At 44.7% G+C, this 13494-nt stretch overlaps 1 long non-coding RNA gene across 1 annotated transcript; it reads left to right on the top strand.

Annotated features, from left to right (window-relative positions):
- Positions 1-264: 264 nt before the first annotated feature.
- LOC121671393 lies at positions 265-12640 on the top strand. Its single transcript, XR_006018504.1, has 3 exons — positions 265-1525; positions 2278-2448; positions 12535-12640. It is a non-coding gene; the product is annotated as an uncharacterized LOC121671393 (long non-coding RNA).
- The last annotated feature ends 854 nt before the right edge of the window (positions 12641-13494 follow it).

The raw sequence follows: 13494 nt of genomic DNA, 5'->3' as shown, positions 1-13494 counted from the left end.
CTGCCCAAGCGCTCTCCGACCCTCGCTCCCGTGGCCGCGGCCGCTTTCCTCTCTCTACCTGCGCTCTCGCTGCGCGCACCGTGGGGGCGCAGCGCCGGAACGGGCAGCAGCGGGGCGTGGGGGCTTTCCCGTCTGGGACAAACGACACCCGCTAAGGCTGACGGCTGTGGCCACCAAGCCTCCTCCCCAACCTCCCACCTCTCCCCTCCCCCCCCAAAAAAAATAAAAGAATGGGAGACGAGTTTCTCGTTTCCAGCTCTTAAATGAAGTTTTGGGACTTGGCAAAGACAGCGCAGGTATCCACGGATGGCCCGTTCCGCCCGCGGAGGCTGCCGGAGTCTCACGGAGGTGTTTGCTAGCGTGGTTCCCCCCGCGGGGTTTCCCCTCCACCCGCGCCCCCCAGCTCAGAGGGCAACGTCGCTGCGATCCCTGACGGGACGTGCGTCGTAGTTGCCTGGGGCAGCGGCCCACCCGGCCTCACACCCCCGTGAGTCCCTCCCCTGCCCTCCCGTCGGGGGTCGGCCCCTGCATTCCTCTCTCCGCTTTCTGCACAGCAGCCGCGCGGGTGCCCGGAGGTATTTGGGGTGTCTACAGCAGGTGGACTGTTGGTCCCGGAGAGGGGTCCAGATCCTGCCCCCTGAGCCTTTCCTTTAATGGATTTGTAACAAACTGGCGCAACAGCCCCACGTCTCTCCATGTCAAGGTTCTTCATGCCTACAGAGACCGCAGGGGTGCCACTTATCGACTGCCCCGCCCTGGTCGGAGGGTCCGATGCTCAGCGGCCAACACACGCCGTCTGCTTCCCGAGCAGTAGGAACCTAACCCTTCTCGGCGGGGTTTTAACAAAAACGGGTAGTTGCGTGTAATTAAAAAGGATCGACGTTTCACCGAGGCCAGGGGAACACGGGTTCAGGAGGTGCTCTCGCAGCTGAGGGGGTTTTCACTGGCAAGTCCTTTGGGGTGTGTGCTAGGGGTGCTCCCGCCCGCCTGAAAGGTCCCTGTTTCCGCAGCGTTAGGGGGAATGAACGTAAGAGTCAGAGACAGCTTTTGCCCCAAAACCCGATGAACGCAGTTTTGCAACGCGACGAGGAGCTTAATTTTTTTTTTTTTGGCCGGTTTGTCCCCCCTGGGGAAGCACTGAAAGAGGCTCCCCTCGAAAGAATACAAAGGGGTTGTGCGTCCTGGCGCTTCCAGGCTTCGATCCCCGAGCCCGACGACATGCAGTCCCGCAGGCACGGGAAGAGCTCCCCCAGAGCGCCTAGGCTCTACAGCGGGACCGCCCGAACTCCTCCCGCTTCTCCCGCGGCGGTAACAGCGGGATGCCTCCGCCCCACTCGGGCCGTGCATCCTGCTGCCCTGAATTTCACTGCCGGGCGAAACGCTGGACTCCCACCCGCGGGGCCACCGAGTGATGGGTCCCTGAGTCCGCTCCGGTGCACCGGAGGGTTTCGGGTCGCGTTTCCCCGTGCCCGTCATCTTGGCACTTCGGCATTTCGTGGCGACCTTTAAACGTCCTCCGCACTAGGTATGTAAGGCGCTCTCGGGTTTTTGGGGAGGCTGCCCCTCCTCCGGGGCGACTTAGGCAACGAGGGGCGAAGTCCTCGTGGAACGCCCCAGCGTCAGCTCTCGGGAGGCACACGCGGGGCACACGCACACGCTGTGCCCTCACTTCGTGAAATGTGCCTGCCGGGCTCCGGAGCCTCCGAGCAACCTCCCACAGTTAATCCCGGCCCCTCGCCCCCTCCAGCTCTTGCAGCAGGAGAGACATGAACAAACAGGGCTGAGGCTCCCCCCCTGTTCCTGGCATTCCCCGGGGCCCCCTCCGCAGTACCCGCGGTGCTGGGAGCTCCTGGGGGCGCCTGGCTCTCCCGGCACCGCCGGGCGGGGTCCCGTACGCGCCTTCGGAAGAAGCAGCGGGCAAGAAGTCTCCGGGAGGGTCGGGGCGGGCTCTGCGGGGCCGGCGCGGTGTCCCCCGGCTCGGGGTGTGTGTGGGCGGCGTTTGCACACACCACGCCGAGAAGCGGCGCGGATGTGGCAGTGGTGGCGGCTGTCGAGGCTCAGCCCCGCTCCCAGGCACCGGCAAGTTGAGAGGCCGTGCCGGTGCCTGGAGTTTCCAGGACTAGGGAAACTAGACCATTGATAGCATCCCTATGAAGCAGCGGGAGAAGAGAAGAACCAGCCTTCGTTACAGTATTTCTTGTTTTGTTGGGATACATCCACATTCACGAGCCCTTTCACACTAATGCCCTTTATCTTACGGTTTCAATGCTTTCTAAGGGCACCCATGCGGGAGCATCCCACACGGTGTATGGGCTCCTCCACCGCCAGCTCAGCAGACACTGTGGCAGCCCAGCTTGCTGGCCCTACCTGCCCTCAAACACCCATGGAAACCCACACCTGCTTGGAGACACGAATAAGATTGAAAAAAGATGCTCCACAGCACAAAAGGTAATCCAGAATGTAATGGTACCTGGCACTGGAACAGTTACATGAGAAAAACCCCCCCATTTCCTTTGTCTATACAGTGGCAATGTTTTCTTTCCAGCAAAGAGAATAACAAGCAGAAGGCACACATGGAGGTGCAAAAAACCAGCTTCAAGGTCAGGTTCTTGCTTCCCAAGCAAAACCAACCAACCACCACTACCAGCAAAAAGAAATCTCATATGTTTTATTTGCCTTCCATGGACTTGTATATTTAGCACATCTTTTATTGTCCCACTGTGCTTCCAGAAAGTTGTTATACCTTAGCCTGAAATCACAGGCTATGGCATGAGCTTTTGGCAACTCCCTCCTGCTACAGCTGTGAAAGGAGATTTAGCCTCCAGCAGCATTCATTCATCCCACTACTCATGCCAGATATTAACTGACTAAATCGGCTGTCAGGATGGTTCGTCGTGCAGCCAAAATGATCAGCTCCCATGTGCAGCACACCAGAAATACTACCACCTAAGCCAGAAGGACACTAACATACAAAACTCCCCCAGCCAATGGGTTTTAATGAGCAGTGATTACATCATGTACAGCTCATACCAGTCTTGCTGTTATCAGAGAACAGCAGAAGCTATGTGAGAGAATGTAGCAGCAAAAGTTCTTGGGTTAGCCCAAGTAAGGGGTCTGACCATTGAAATGAATGGGTATGTTAATCCTTCATCTTAATTTCTGCAGGAGATGAAGCAATAAGAAATCATGTAGAGATGTTTGTCTTTGAAATATGTTCCTTTAATACTCTCCAATAATAATCCCTAAATGCATGACTTCTTACGCTCATGGGGTTTAAGTGGATTTTAAATAATTCCTAGACCTTGCACAGTCCTTTCATAGATAAATACCTTTTATCCTCTGTACCTGTGTGTATTTTGCTAAGCAAGTACCATGGTGGGGTGTATCAGAAATATCCAGACGGGCAATGCCATCATCTGTGGTACTATCAGGAGTGGCTGGAGAGATAATTGAGGTGTCAAGAGGCTGCAGTGGGGATTGAGTAGCAAGAACTTACGAACTTTAAGAGCAAACAGACCATTTTAATTCAATATTCTAGAATGGGAAAGACAAATAGAAACACCCCAGCAGAACTGTTTTCAAAGAATGTTTTCTATGAAATCTCAATGGTGTTATGGGCATATCCCATTTGCTTGAGAATATTTACTTTTCTGTTGGTTATTTGAGAGTCTTTGATGTTTACTCAGCTGACCCATCCTGATTTCCTGCCCTTTGCTGCCCGTAGGCACCTTTTGTCACTGCATGCCTACATGCTTTATATTCAGTTTCCATACGGATCAGAGTTGTCTCTTGGGCAAGCCAGACAAAATGAAACCTCCAGGTTTATTTCAGCTGATTTGAACTGCCACCAAGGCAAGGGCCACACTGTCTCAGGGACTGAGTTTTAAAAATCTAGCAAAGAACAGAACACTCAATTACTATTTATTTCCAGAAGGTATTTCTGCGTCTTCCTATGGTTGAATTTTATGAAGACTCACCCCATCAAATTCTAGCCCCAAGCTGTGGTTTGGTTTTACACATGTCAGTGAGGCAGTTTTCCTTCAACAAAAAAAAAGGCCCCCAATGGTTTTAAATCTAGCATGATTGAATGTTTGATTGTGATCATTGTGAAAGGGACATGGAGTTAAACAAATAAGAAGAAAATCAACTTTTTTTTTCTTTTGGGGATAGATCTTAGTGAAATGGAAACGTTTCTATAAAACAATGACATTGGTACTCTATTTTAGAAATCTGTATAAAATACTGAATTTTATAAAACTCTGTGCAAAACTATTATTTGAGACATATTCTAATTCCTAGTATGCCAAAGAAAACTGGATTTTAGGCTTCTGCATCTATAGAATTAACAGATTAGCAAACAAAACAATATTCAACCAGTTCCTCCACGTAGATGCCCAAACCATACTTCATACCCCGAGAAGTGGTCTTGCTTGCTAGTTTTGTGAGCAGTCTTCAGTGAAGAAGCCAGGTACCAGCAGGGGATGAAGAGTGACCATCTTTCTCTCCCCAGGAGGTGATTTCATCAGGTCAGGATTAAGGAAAATAGCAGGGCAGGTTGGAGTATCTTGCAGGACTGTCAATCCAACATCTTCCAAGAACAGTACATTCCTACAAAACTATAAATAAGAAAAAAAATGTGTGCTAACAGCAGCATATGAGCAGAAAATCTATCATGAGCCTCTAGAAAAAGAAATCATCTGTCTATTTGGGAAAAATGAAAAGCATATGTTTGAAGCTGTTATCATATAAACACATGCCTAGAACATGAGCTTTTCCAGCATGCAAATAAATTGACTAGTCACTCAACATAATTTCTATACACTGAAATTTAAAGTAATTAGAGGAGAGTTGCTGGGCTCCATTCAGAAATAATTTATTTTAATAACACTCATGATGTTTTCTGTATTTGCAGAGGTATTAGGTTTCAGATTGCTACAGCTAATATAATAGAAAATTCTGTAGTTATTATTGACTGCAACTGCCAACATACAATTTGAGAATTAAAGTCCAATGTGGGAAACTGGTGATGGATATTGAAAGCAGTTTGTGCTCATACTCCACCTTATAACCAACGGTCAGAACGAGTTGGTTTTTGAGGAGATAGAAGGGGATGTGCAAGTTGGTTTCAGAGAAAACCAAATGTTTACAGACATAGCACTGTGTCTGCAATCAGTGGGTTGGTCTGTGAGTTCGGGCTGGTTTGGTCTGACAGGAACAGATAACTGGAATTTAAAGTTTATGACAATGGATATGATAGTATGTGATGATATTCGATATATCCTCCTGCATTAGCATGGTTGCCCATTTCTCAATAGGGTCAGAATGTTCTCATTAGTATATTGGCCTGCATGATCCAAAAGGGCTTTCCCTGTGGGCTGAAATGAAGTGCTGCCCTGGGGAGAAGGAGCATAGGGGTAACTAAGTCCCAGCCCTCTCTGCCTGGGGCCCTTCAGTGCTGTGCCAAGCTCAGGCTGGTGAGCTCTGAAGCACACCCCTGTCCCAGTGCCAGGCAGGGGTTTGGCCCTTCCACGCGAAACAGCTTGGTGCTCTCTTTGCAGGTCAACATCCCTGTGATCTGTCTTTCTTTTCTTTTCTGTAGAGATAGAGTCTCAGGCTTAGGACTCAAATTGTAGGGGACTCTAAAGAACTCTTGATGCGAGGGGAACCTGCCTGTTCCCATCACAGATGGTATCACCTGGTCATGGGGCTTAAAATGGACCCAAACATCTGTGTTGCCAGTGACACTGTGACTAGATCCTTTAGACTTTGATTTAATTTTACCATTTGTAAATTTGAAATTGTAATTGGAAAAACATTAAACTTTTTCTTGACAAGGAGATGGGGGCAGTGCCTGGCTGTGTCCTGCTGGTAGCCAGAGCTCAGTCCCTTCCCTGTCCACTTTCCAGGGACCTCTTGGGTGACCTGGTTTGGGTATCCCCTGACTAGCAGGATATAATGAGCACTACTCATCTGTCAACATTTCACTGTTCTGATCCCACATAAATTGCTGTGCTGTGACAGTTGATGGGAAAATTGTGAAGCTTTAGAAACAGAGTCAGGGCTCCCAAGCATGTAGTGCCATGAGCCTGTTTTGCTGTGTGGGGCTTCTCTCTGGAAACCCAAAACCACCTATACCGGAGAGGCACTCAGTCATCTCCCAGGAAGTGATCCGTCACTTAAAAGATGGAGATCCCCTCTAATGAAATAATAGAGCCTTTCTCCTCTGACATCCGCAGATTATCCCTGTGAAGGCACTGGACCCATGGAGTTGGGTTAAATCTCCCCCTTTCAATGACAGTTAACCTCAAAGGTATAAATTCTTTGGGAATATGTTTGAGCACTTTTGTCTTCCAACATTTCTAAGGATTTTCAGTATTTCCTTCCTGTTATCTTAATTTTGATGGTCTTTAAGATAAACAAAGATAAACAAAATCCATTGTAATTTATAGAAATTTATTTTAAAATCAATGAAATGCTATGATGCTACAGAACCAGCTATAGCTATGCTCAGGGGTATGAGCAGAGAGCAAAAGCAGCGTCAGGTTCACCGATTGCCTTTCTTGCTGCGCTTTAAGGGGTAAGCACTGCAGATAACCCAGACGCCCAACTCATGCAGAACAACTGTCAACCTTTGGTACAACTGACAGATAATACAATCCTCCTGATTTATTGCAGTGATATCTTCTCCCTCTACCACTTTGAGGTTGAAGGAGAGACTGCAATATGAAGTCTGGGGCCTCATGGCTGTATGACACTTCCCATAGGACATGAAATGATGAACAGGACAGCAGCTTACCTGCTTTATTGATGAAATATTCCGGTTTTAAGGTCTGTAGTCTCAAGCCTACAGTCTCCATATTCCACACGGTTTTGGGAACATTGATGAGAAACCACACATTTCTGGGAATCGTAAGGCAATGAACACATAACCTGGCTCACACCTGAAATCTGACATATTGTATATACTTAGCTTGTTCATGTGCAGTTTATACAGTAAACACATCAGAAAATGATTACTGGAATCTATTATACTTAAGGCTGCCAAATATTTTCAATTTAATCATCTCCTTTCCTGTTTTCATGTGATCAGTTTTCCCAAAAAAATATTCTGTGGCTTTGAATTTCCTCTCTGTGGCTTTTGCCCCTAAATGATTTTCCTAAGTCTTTTTTTTGCAATGTTCTTTCATCCACTTTTGAAGTGGCGATGGTTAAAAAAAAAAAGAAAACAGAAAAAAAACGGTTTCCACATAGACTAAACCTCCCAAACTATGAGAGTCACAGCAAAGTTAACATGGACATAACCTGCATTGAAGATCAGTGTCCTCCAGTCAGGTTTTGATTAATTTTCCACTAATTTTGACTTTTTTGTAGTAGGAACCTTTCATTTTGGGAGAGAAATTTAAGGGATTTGATTGGAAAGGCAGATACTTCAACACAGGTTGCCATCAGTCTGAAGCCTCCAGATATATTATGCTCATTAAGTGTCCCATTCCTCTGTCTGCATTTTTGTTTCTAAGAAGCAGGGCCTGTACCCTCTTTAGGATGAATAACTTGGAAAGAAAGAATTTACAAGCTCCACAAGTTTATTGGTTCCAGATTTCTTTCCTTTCTTTTTTTTCTCTCCACACATAATTTGAGACGCCTTCTCCTTAAAAGTTTAGATTAATACGTTGAAAACATTAATACATCATAAAGGTCAAAAGATTAAGCATTCAAGAATCAGCCAGCCTCTAGAATTATTGCAGCGAGATTTACATGATCTATATCCACCTCAAAAGACAGTATGAAGGACAGTTACAAACTTGCTCCAGCATTTCAATCTGTTTTCTGAGCTGTCTGTAAGTTCATATCCTGCTTAATTCTTTGCTGAAACATAAACTAGAGAGAAAAGAGTTTACCACATTACCAGAATTTGACATGAAACTCCTCTGATCTTGGCAGGCAAGACGTGCATAACGTTGAATAAACAGAGCATTGTCACTGCAACACTGGTATTTTTCAGGTATGCTCTCAGCCGTCTAGAGACTGAGCTCAGAAAAAAAGTCTATTACTTTTCACAGTGGCATAAGTAATTTCAGGAAAATAAATAGACTGCTCCTTATATAGCAAATTAAATGAATTATTGTTTAGGGGGAAAAAAACCCAAACAAAACTTAACAAACCAGTAGTGATGTTACCTTATAACCATGGCTATTAGGTACGTATATCCAGATTAGTTCTGTTAATCTGAAACTACGTACCAGTTATACAGACCAAGACAAACTAGGAGGGACTTTGCCATCTCTTTCAATTTAGAGGGATGGCTACTCTGCCTTCTCAGTTTAGGGACTTCAGGACAGCAACATCGGGCCAGTTGTGAGGAATTAATAAATTTTCCATATTGCACTGCAACTGAGGATTCGAGCTGCAATGTTGCTGTTTTAAAGTGCAATTAAACTCCATGTTCTCTCTAATCCTTATTTTCTAAGAAAGTGATGGTCAGGACTGATAAATTCTCAGTACGACTGTGAGTAAACCCTAAAACTAAACTTAACTTTGTTTTGGGATGAATCTGAAATTAAAATTGCTCCGTGTTTTCCTCACCCATAAACAGGACTAAATCCTGACTCCCAATCTGCCTGAGAAATCTCTGATGGAGAGCAGCAGCAGCAGCAGGAGCCAGAAGCAGACCAGCTGCTAAAAATCAGGAAGGCTGAAGAGTATTTTTTTCCATGACAGACACCACCTGGCAGTTGTCATGGGTAGCAATATGAGAGATAGGTACTGGGATGTGATGGTAAAAATCTGCCTTTCCCTCTAAAGAAATAGCCTGAACTGCTATTTTACAGCTAAGGGAAAAGCTGTTTACTTTTTCCAAACACACCATGGAAGTTGATGTTACTGAACAAACTTGTCTCGGATCATCTGTAGGCACATCAGCCTAGGAAACTCACTTTAACCAACTCTGAGTATAAAAAACAGCTTTTTGTCCTCTGTAGCACCTTTTGCTAGAAAGCCCTGTTTTGAACAATGAGATTCCAGTACAGCTTTTCAATAGTTTGTGTATTTTTCCACTCCACAGCTGCAGTGCTAAGATATTATTTCACTGCAGCTTTTCGTTATTTCTAATGTCATCATTTGGATCTTCCAAGAACCGTCTAACACTTTTCCCATATCTATTAGGAAAGCAAATGCAGACCGGGGAACATGGCAGCATTTGGGTATATTTTCCCAGATATTCACATGAATAAGGACTGAGAAAGAGGCATATATCTCTTCCTTAACTCTGCTTATACCTGAATGAAATTACATTTCCTATTTGACTGTATGTTTTATTTCTTAATCACTTTTCCTCCTTCTCAACAATTACAAAAGGATAAAGAAAAGGTGGAATTGCTTATGGGAAGTAAAAGCAGTGTAGCCTCTGTAGAAAAAAGACACATCTTTATATATAGCAGGTTTTAAAGAAAAGTTAATTTAAGGAAATAATTTACAAAATAATAAATGAAACATAATGCAGCTTGGACTATATTATTGTTAGAGAGGTCAACTATTCTCCCTTACAAATTTTATCAACATCTTTATGGTACCTTAAAAGTGTTGAAACACTTACATTCCACCTACAAAACCTACTGAAAGAGGTAGTGAGGGGAAGCAAAGAAAAAAAAAAGAGGTGAATAAAGAAAATCCATCCCTTGGGGCAATTTCTAAGGAGGCAAGAGCTTCTTTCCTGCCAAGAACCAGTGTCTTCAAGGATCATGCGGCACTCGGTGCCAAATGTTTTATGGCACCACACTCCAGCTGGCAATGGGTTTTGGACTGCAGCATTGGCAGTGGGAGCAGGGCAAGCGGACTGCTGTGTTTCTGAATGTAGCATAGTTCTGACAACCCTGGTGTGATCCAGAAAGGCACCTTATTACTTCCTGAGTAGGTTTCACAAGCAGATTAGTTGCCTGGTCACATGGGGTGAAATCTTTAAAATTAAACACTTATATTCAAAAGACAATCTACCCGGTGCCCAATATTGGGCAGGGAGCCCCTCACAGCTGCGTAAGAAATGCTGTGCTTTAGCTCTCACCCCTCGTTAGGCTTCAGCAGCCTGATTTGCCCTGGACTGGGAGTTTGAATTTGTTTTCAGAGACAGTCTGACTGATAAGGGAGAAGTTTTAAGTGAGGTGGGCTGAGAGCTGTTGAAGGGTTGAGAGGTACAGCACAACTTTTCCTGGGGAGCCTTGTAAGTGGAGAGTGGCTGAGTGGGGGCCACATCCTCTACCCCTGGATTGCGGCAGAGACAGGAATGCAAGAGTTATGAGGCCAGGAGGAAGGCAGGAAAGAGGAAACATCAAATAAAAACCTAGGGGGTAGGGAAGCCAGCCAGAAGAGAGAAGACACCTAGCCAAATACATAAATAATCCTGGGAAGCCAGAGTAGAACTCAGGAATTCCCCAGTGCCTGCAAGCCTGTGGTAAGGAGCTGAGACTGGATCTTCTGAGGCAAAGGACAGCCTACAGACACGCCCTGCAAAAGACAGCCTCCAGCCACCCTGACCACCTTGCACAGGGATCCAGACGAAGAATAATTATTTACTGAAATCACGTATTTGTGCCATTTTTATCCCCAGTGCAATAGCACAGTAAATAATTCCAGTTTGCTTTATTACATGGCCTACCTGACAAGCAGAGGCAAACATATTTGAAGGAGCAGAGCCAAGAAAGTGTATTTAGTCTCCATACTGAGAATATCCCAGACTCAGCAAACCTGCTGTCTTTAGTTTAACATGGTGTTAAATACAGAACCTACTCACATAAGAACCTGGTGTATTAACATCTGAATAGCTGTAAACTGTAGGTTGCATAGTTCTCAAAAAGTCTTTTCATAGACACTGTGAAATTTTTGGTAGGAGGGGAATGCTAACCTAACACAAAATAATTCTGGAAATGGGGGCAGGTTTATTCCTTCTTGTTTTTAAAGTAATGTGGATAAATGCCAATATTTCATATTTACCTCTCATAGATGGGTACACCTAAACAAAATTATTTCTGGAAAGTTTGAAAACTCAACAGCTTGTAACTCCAAAGAGTCAGTGGCTGTGGTCTTCACACCTTAGCCAGGTGTATACTGAAAGACAACTAAATGTTACTTTTGAAATGTATTTCCTGATATGCCAAGTTTCCTATCTCTTTCTGTAATGACATTTTGTCACAAAACCCAAAGAATGTCCACCTAAGGAAAAATGCTAAATGGCATGCAATGAACAAATTTATCTGCTGCAAGAGGGTGATATATGTCTGAATATCAGTCCCAAAAAAGAAGTGGAGGCAAAAACATTAAAATGACAAGCCAATGCCCTGTCATTGAAAGGAAACTACTTTCTCACTGACTGTGACAGAGTTTGCAAAACCTATTAAGACATCAGATGTGTAAAGAACTAAGAAAAACACATTGTAAGTGTATTTTATGGAACAAAGATCTTATTGCTATGATGTCTTTAAAAATTGTAGTACTCAGAAAACAAGAAATGTTGTAGATGCATTAACTTACACCCTTAAATTTTGAAAAAATTTCAGGGACTTAAGCAGCCTACAAAAAGTCTGTAAAACAACAGCAATAGAAGTATTGGAAAAATAAAAAGAAAGCTGTAATTTTTCACAATAACCTACTGTTTCATGTGGGACACACTCTGAAGTTAATGGGATTTAAGGTGGATTTACAGAAGGATGTGGCCCAAATTAGATCTACAGGGGCACCTAAAGGAGAAAAAGGCCATTTGTAAAGGAGTCAGGCTTGAGACATACCCATGTAAAACAGTGCATAGTATGTTTTTAAGTTGATGTTTACTGAACAGTAACAGCATTAAAGTCATGATCCAGTCCTGTGAGATGTCACAAAGAGATGTGGCCCTTCACTCATTTTCCTCCTGAGTCTGAGAGCTCAGTGATTCGGAGAAGCTCTCAGCACTCTGCAGGGCTGTGCCCCAGGCACACACCCTGCTGCGGGGCACGTAACACAGCACTGCCCCACAGACCTGAGGCCCTCCTCAATGCAGTCCTCGGGAGACACAGCCATTCCCCATGCAGGACAGATCTGTGGCAACCTGCTCTTTCTCAATGCAGATGAAGAACAACAATTCCCTCTTCGGCACAAGATACAATTTTCAAGGATTGGTGGGTCAGTCAAATCTCAACCAACACCCCTTGGGTTATTCACAGACACTTTCCAATAAAGAAGTATTCTATCAAATGTTATCCTTTTAACTCCCAGCCCTTTATTCCATAGAACAGGATAAAAAAACTGCTTGCAATTTTTGTAAAGAGAAAAGAAAAAGAATATTTTTCGCTGTCTTGAGACTCAAAGATTGCTGCATTGTCTTGATCAAAAATCCCATGAAATTTCTTTTGAGGAGACTTCAAGAAAGCAGATCTTTGAATGGAATAGATCAGGAAGCTGTATGGAATAAAAGATGGTGATAGCATGGGCTACAGCTTTGCTACATCAGATGTAATAACTTATTATTGACATTTGGTCTTTGAAAACATATTTTCTTCTCCACTGCAGGCTAGAAGAGTGGACTACAAACAACGTTTAATCAAAACTGGAGACACAACACTATTCCTTAAGTAAAGCAAATAAGAAGAGCTGAGGTAATAAAATATCCAGGTTTAGAGAAAAGTGTGAACTCAATATTCTTTAAAATATGTCAAATTGATCTGTCAATTTCTCAGATAAAAGCCCTCAAGCCATCAGAATCCATACAAAATTTAGGATTTAGGAACTGAAGCTAGGAGGGATGCGATCTTTGGCCCTTGAGAGGGTTTGGTTCCCAGGTTATGAGCACAGTGGTTTCAGACATAATGAAATGTGTATATCACACCAGCAGGTGAATTTTGAAGAACAGAGTGAAAAAAAAAGGTGGAAAAGAAAACAGACATCAAAAGAAACTTCAGATCCATGTGGTAGAAAACTATTTGGACACACAAAAACTGTATAGCCACGTCTGTGAACATAAAAGCAATAGTAAAAAGGACAAATTTTACTTTTTTTTCCCAACCCTGTGATCAGAAGGCACAGTATGCATGGGAAATTGCATTGTTTTGGCTCTGTTGTGTTCAGGTGAGACTGATGGTTGCTATCCCTGCTCCTCATTCTGGGTTGTTGCCAAAACTAGGTGTTCTGTGGGGTACAGCAGGAGCGGGGCTGTCCCATGAGTGGGGTGGGGTGCTGCATGGACCCCAGGGCTGGCCGTGACTCCTGATGGGTGCTGTCCCATGGGTGCCAAGAGCCCTCAACACTTCTGGGAGTCAGTGAACCCAGGAGAAAAGCTCCCCATGGTGCTGGGCCCAGCTCCGGCCAGAGACAGTGCAGAGATGGGGCTGAGATGGGGCATGGCTGAGCCAAAAGATAATCCTGCGCCCTGGGTGGAGGTGGTGTGCATGGACGTCACTGGGAAGACTGTTGAGGAGAGTAGGGCTTGAAGGTGCCCTCAGGGACCTGACACTATCAAGTGTCTCAAAAGTC

This window comes from Corvus kubaryi, unplaced genomic scaffold (assembly GCF_017639235.1).
Source record: "Corvus kubaryi isolate FWS band 111438036 unplaced genomic scaffold, C.kubaryi_AGA036_p1.0 133, whole genome shotgun sequence".
Taxonomy (NCBI): domain Eukaryota; kingdom Metazoa; phylum Chordata; class Aves; order Passeriformes; family Corvidae; genus Corvus; species Corvus kubaryi.
This window is presented reverse-complemented; position numbering and strand designations above follow the sequence as displayed.